Source organism: Papio anubis, chromosome 17 (assembly GCF_008728515.1).
Source record: "Papio anubis isolate 15944 chromosome 17, Panubis1.0, whole genome shotgun sequence".
Taxonomy (NCBI): domain Eukaryota; kingdom Metazoa; phylum Chordata; class Mammalia; order Primates; family Cercopithecidae; genus Papio; species Papio anubis.
In genome coordinates this window covers 16,188,565-16,195,161 of record NC_044992.1, presented here as the reverse complement: position 1 = coordinate 16,195,161, position 6,597 = coordinate 16,188,565, and the positions used below count along the sequence as shown (strand labels likewise).

At 45.3% G+C, this 6,597-nt stretch overlaps 1 long non-coding RNA gene across 1 annotated transcript; it reads right to left on the bottom strand.

The window, feature by feature from the left end:
- Nucleotides 1-727: 727 nt before the first annotated feature.
- Nucleotides 728-6,597, bottom strand: LOC108582589. Its single transcript, XR_002518002.2, has 3 exons — nt 6,470-6,597; nt 4,678-4,831; nt 728-2,516 (listed from the first exon to the last, which is right to left on the bottom strand). It is a non-coding gene; the product is annotated as an uncharacterized LOC108582589 (long non-coding RNA).

The window sequence follows — 6,597 nt, the reverse complement described above, 5'->3', positions numbered from 1 at the left end:
TAAACTGCTCTCATGATCAGTGCTTAAGATGTTTTGTAAACCCTGCCCTTGATGGATCAGCTGACACAGCCCAGACTGACAAATTGGCGTATCTCATTTAGCACAAGAAGACAGCCACCATTGTAAAATGGCGGAGACTAAAACAAAGTATTGCCATGCGGCTACAGATTATGTTCCCATGACATGAAACAAGATGGAGGCCTGTAGCCAAGTTTGCCAGTTGACGCTTTGCTGGGCTGGTTTGAACAGCAGGCTTGTGGGGTTCTCGGCCTGCATCCTGACCTAAGATACCTTTTCTTTCTTTCTTTCTTTTTTTTTTTTTGAGACGGAATCTCGCTCTGTCGCCCAGGCTGGAGTGCAGTAGTGTGATCTCGGCTCACTGCAAGCCCTGCCTCCCAGGTTCATGCCATTCTCCTGCCTCAGCCTCCCGAGTAGCTGGGACTACAGGTGCCTGCCACCAGGCCCGGCTAATTTTTTGTGATTTTTTTTAGTAGAGACGGGGTTTCACCGTGTTAGATGGTCTCGATCTCCTGACCTCGTGATCTACCCACCTCGGCCTCCCATAGTGCTGGGATTACAGGCGTGAGCCATCGGGCCCGGCCAAGATACCTTTTCTTTAACACAACCATACAGAAAGATATACAAAGCAGAGCAGATTGTTTACAGCTTAAGACCAACCTCACAAATCCTTTTTCATTGATTATAAATTTAAAGAAAACATAAACAATCATCTTTATTATCCCTTTTATTATCCCTTTATTATCCCTTTTCCAGTTTCCACAAGAAGAGAGAAGCCAAAAGCCCAACCAGTAAGAAGATTTTACCCTTTTGCCAGCATATCAGGCTTCTGGGTTTCCTTCCCCCAGCTCAACTCTATGCCAAGCTTTTTAAGGTTTGGAAAATTAGCCTTTTCCATGTTGGAAGAACATTATAAAAGAGATAGAAGCCATGTTACACTGCGGAAGAAGGAAAGCCACCACAGAAAGGAGTTCCAATTAGGGTTGTCAGGAGGTATTGCCTCTTTTCCTATTGGGAATGCTGTTTCCCCTTTGCCTTCCCAATTTTTTCTTTTCCCTTTTGTTCTACTATAGGAGACATATTGCTTATCTCCAAAATTTTCTTCTGCTTGCAGAGCTGCCTGTTTTAGCTACAGTGAGGGTTTGCCTTAGCAGCAACATAACATCCCTTCACGAGAGGTTAAATACCTGAGTTAAATTTTGGAAAGGTTCTGTGTACTTATTAAGGTCGTCAGAAAATTGGCCTAAGTCTCCCTTTACTTGCCAAAGGTCCTGCAATGAGAAGGGAACTTGAAGGGGCCCCAAATAAGGGGGACCCTCAGATGACTTCCCTGAAAGTTACTTTTTTAATTTGGGGAGAACTGTTTTCCCTGGGCCTGCCCAATATGACTGCAAAAGAAAATACGCCACTTTTTCTTCAAAGTTTCAAGGTCGAAAGAGTCCCAATGCTTCAAAATACACTCAAGGGGAGTGCATGTTGAAGACGATCTGTTACCCATCTAGAAAGAGAAGTGAGAATAAAAGCATCCTTTTAGTCTCCTTCCTTTTGGTATGAGATCGAGAATGGAGAAGAAAGCAGTAGGAGGTGTCTCCCAACTATTTTCTCTCCTTCGTTCCTGGATTCCCAGCACCCATTTAAATATGCCACCCATGACTGCAGGTGTAACCCTCCAAGCCATGGCACCAGAGGATCTGAGTTTGGGGCCTTAGTCACGCTGTTTCCAAGCAATCAGTTTTCTGCCTTTTATTTCCCTTTGACCTCCTAGACTTGTGTGGCCTCCCAAAAAATGGATTTCAAGAAAAACCATGTAATTAGGAAGAGCCCCTTAAGGGAGGGGGCGTGCTGGATTGAACCGTATATCCTGCTATTATAGCCCATGCTAAAGCATTTACCCATAGAAGAATGGTTCCGGTTAACTTCTGGACTTAAAATCCCCTTACTAATTAAGTACTGTCTTAGTAGGAGCCAGAATGATGGCTTAAAGGAACATAGGAACTGAATGGCCATCTTCCTGCCAGTGGGACAATATTGAGACTAAAATTTGGCTACGGAAGACATCCTCCTCCTGTTAAAAAGCAGAAACTTACGGTTCTTAGAAGAGGTCTAGAGCCTGATTTCTACTAGGTGGCTTAGAAATACCATGTGCTTGCCAGATAAAACATAGAGAGACATTTATTGAGTCACTGCCTGCCTTGATTCACGATCTTTTCTAACAGAATCCTGCCCATTTAGACACACACAGAGAGAGAGACCACGGATAGAAAGAGAAAGAAAGTTTGGCGACAGGGTAGCTGGAAGAGAGCCTTGAGATTAAAGGACGGATTTAAAGTTGAAATCCGCTCCGTATTCACCAGTCTCATGATTGAATTTCCTTTCCCGGCCAATGCACCAAAATGATATGGCTCCGATGAGTGGAGGAATACCAGGGTTCTTGGTCCTCATGCCGGTTTAGATGAAATGACACGGACACACATGGAGTGGTTTTAAGGGGTGGAGAGCTTAATAGGCAAGAGGGGCAAGAAAGAAGGGAGAAGGAAGAAATAAGCAGCTCCCCTGTACAGAGATGGGGTATGGGGGCCTCCAAAGCCAAAAGAGGAGGTCCCCTCCCGTACAGTTTCTTAAATTCAAATGTTTAAATACGAACATCTCAATTCAGGATGCACCTCCCACTACCAATTTTTCACTCAGATCTATCCCAAGTTTCAAAGCCATATAGTCAGTGATCACCCAGAACTATCTCATAAGTACCTTATGTGGTTTAACCTAAAACTAAATTGTTTTCATCCCCACACCTCTTCTCTCTAAATTCATTATAACTTTGACAGGGGAGCTAGGAGCCACTCTCTTATTCACCAATAATCATCTTAGTCCTATTGGTCTTACAATAAAGTTGGCTGTTTCATGCCTACAAGAGTAGAGGCTTTTTCCTGAAGAACAATTTTGGGCCATACCAAAATAAGATCTGCATCCAGAAGTTGAAAAGGAATGATCTCCACTGTAAAGTGATTTTAAACTATACCTGGAATATTCATGCTGAGCACTATATTTTACATTAAAGTAGAGCCATCCCTCAGTATTGGTTCCAGGATTGGTTCCAGGACGCCCATGGATACCAAAATCCTTGGATGCTCAAGTACCTGATATAAAAAATGGCATAGTATTTGCATATAACTGATGTACATTCTCCCAAATACTTTAAATCATCTCTAGATTACTTATAATACCTAATACAATGTAAATACCATGTAAATAGTTGTTACACAGTAGTTTTAAATTTTTATTGCATTATTTTGAGGGTTTTCTGCTCAATATTTCCAATCTGTGGTTGGGGGAAACACAGAACATAGCCAGGCATGGTGGCTCACGCCTGTAATCCCAGCACTTTGGGAGGCAGAGGTGGGCAGATCACGAGGTCAGGAGATTGAGACCATCCTGGCTAACATGGTGAAACCCCATCTCTACTAAAATACAAAAAATTAGCCAGGCATGCTGGCATGCACCTGTAGTCCTAGCTACTTGGGAGGCTGAAGCAGGGGAATCGCTTGAACCTGGAAGGCGGAGGTTGCAGTGAGCCAAGATCGTGCCACTGCACTCAGCCTGGCGACAGAGCAAGACTCCGTCTCAAAAAAAAGAAAAAAAAGAAAAAAGAAATGCAGAACATTTGCATACCAAGGGCCAAGAGCCAACTCTATAATACCTTACACTAGGGTCCTAGGAAGTCCCACCTGCTAAGGGGACTCTGGTGCCACTAAAATGGAAGTGATCAAGGATGCTGAGAAGGCCAATTTCTGGTCCTGCCCTTTCTCAAACCAAAAGAAAGCAGTAATGGAGAAGATTCACTTAAGAACCAGAAAGGGGGCGGGTTTGGTGGCTCATGCCTATAATCCTACCACTGTGGAAGGCCGAGGCGGGTGGATCACCTGAGATCAGGAGTTCGAGACCAGCCTGGCCAACATGGCAAAACCCGTCTCTACTAAAAATACAAAAATTAGCTGGGCACAGTGCAACGCGCCTGTAGTCCCAGCTACTCAGGAGGCTGAGGCAGGAGAATCACTTGAACCCGGGAGGCGGAGGTTGCAGTGAGCCGAGATCACGCCACCGCACTCCAGCCTGGGGTGACAGAGCGAGATTCCGTCTCAAAAAAAAAAAAAAGAACCAGAAAGGCACTAAGAGATGCACAGTAGGCAAGTCGGCACTCAATAAATATTAACTGAATGAATCATTCTAATATGCACTGTGCAAAGTGCTGGCAAGATACAGTAGTTCAGAGAAGTGCTAAGTATTCAAAAGAGATAGATTTGTACTTTCCAGGATAAAGAAAGATGTCAACCATACTTTTTTTCTTTACTGCAACATTTGTATTTGTAAAGTGCTTTGTAATTACAAAGCATTTTTATATTTTCACATTCATTTAATCTGTAGGTGTTAGACTCCAGACTGGAAAGGGACTGACCCAGGTACCACCTCTCTTCTAGGACACAGAATACTCATCATAGATGAAACAACTTTAAAATGATTATGTAGTGGAAGAATGAAAAGTATTCATCTTGTGACCAGGATGAATACTTATCTCAACTCAGGATGCACCTTTCTAGGGAGAGGTGCATGCCGAGTTGAGATAAGCCTAGAAACCAGAAAAGAGAGACGGCCCAAACCTACCTGAGACCTAGCTGCAGAGCATGGTGGCCATTTCTTCCCCTGCTTCTCAGAAACCAGCAGGACTGTAAGCCAGGAGTTCAAGACTGCAGTGCACTAGATCCGGCCTGTGAATAGTCACTGTGCTCAGCCTGGGCAACATGGCAAGAACACATCTCTAAAAAGAGAGAGGGAGAGAACGATGAAAAAGAAAGAAAGATTCTAAAGAGCTGGGAAGGGAAAGAAGCCACAGATTATCAGACCCACCTTGACAAAATTCCCACCAATCAGTGGGCACTATATACCCTGCAATTCCCAAAGGAGAGGTCAAATGAGAGTCTAGTAGTAGTCCTACTCACTCCCAGATCTAGAAAAGCAGGCCATGAACTGTTATTTTGGCAAGGACCTCTCTCCCAGAATTCCCAGACCTAGGTGGAGACTGCTCTGTTTCTCTACCAAGAATTGGCAAACTACTGCTAGCTGGCGGCCCAAGCTAAAACACACACACACATTATTTTTTACATTTTTAAATGGTTAAAAAAAAATCTCATGACACGTGAAAATTACAGTGAAATTCAAATTTCAATGAAGTTTTGTTGGAACACAGCCACACCTATTTGTTTACTGTCCAAGGCTGCTTTTGTGCTACAACAGCCGAACTTACAACCATAACCAGATTGCAAAGCCTAAAATGTGTACTATGTGGCCCTTTGTAGAAGTCCACCAACTGCTTCTACACCATGGGGTGGGGTCTAGGTCTATTTACTAAGCCAAACAACCATCCAGGCAAAGAAGCAACAGCAAAGCAAAGAAATAAAAGAAGCAACACTCCTGGAGGGTAAAGTGGGGAAGGGTCCGAAAACAAAGTCAATTAGGAGAGCTTTGAAGCAGGGAAATGGATAGAGGCACAACGCCAGAAGTCCAGGTTCAGAGAATAATCATTCATCTCCGCTCAGGAAGCAGGGGGACAATGCTACTTAGAGCAAGGACGCCCTCTGTCGACATTCCTCGATTGTGCGCCTTTAACTGTCTAAAATCAAGGTGGAGGCATGCGGAACGCAGAGCCTGTGGGAGGAGTTAAATGGGCGGATTCAAGAGGAGCGGTCTTCTCTTTCTGGAGTGGCTGGTGTTCCTGTACTCTTTCACCAAAGTCTTCCGAAAGGAAACGGGTTTAAGTTCGCACTAACAAGACATGCAACTCGCACTAACAGATGTGTATCCCTTTCCTCTCCCTAACTTCAGTCCCTTAAGTTTGCAAAGAGGGCAGCTTCTCGGAAGCGAGTCCCCTTTTCATTCTTTTTTTTTTTTTTTTTTTTTTGAGATGGAATCTCGCTCTGTCGCCCAGGCTGGAGTGCAGTAGCGCAATCTCGGCTCACTGCAACCTTTGCCTCCTGGGTTCAAGCGATTCTTCTGCCTCAGCCTCCCGAGTAGCTGGGACTACAGGCGCGCGCCACCACGCCCAGCTAATTTTTGAATTTTTAGTAGTACAGACGAGGTTTCACCATGTTGGCCAGGCTGGTCTCTTATCTCCTAACCTCGTGATCCGCCCACCTCGGCCTCCCAAAGTGCCGCGATTACAGGCGTGAGCCACTGCGCCTGGCCCACCATTGGCCACCCTTTTCATTCTTAACTGAGACTCCTCCCTGCACCCCAGCTCCTGTCGATGCTCGACTTCCTCCCGCCTCCGAGGGGCCGCGAGTCTACCGACTGGCGGGGTAACTCCCCTTGCCAACCCCACGAAATGGCCCGCAGTTTGGCTGAGACGGGTAGGACACCCAAGGGACCAATACCACCTTCCATAAGATGGGATTCGAACCTAAAACTCGTTCTTAACGGCCCTAGGTGCAAGAGCTGCCCCTCCCTGAACTACGACTCCCTCAGGTTTCAGAAAGGACAGCTCCGCGACCCAGAAAGAGACGTAGGGAGGAGCCCAGCTTCCGGCTC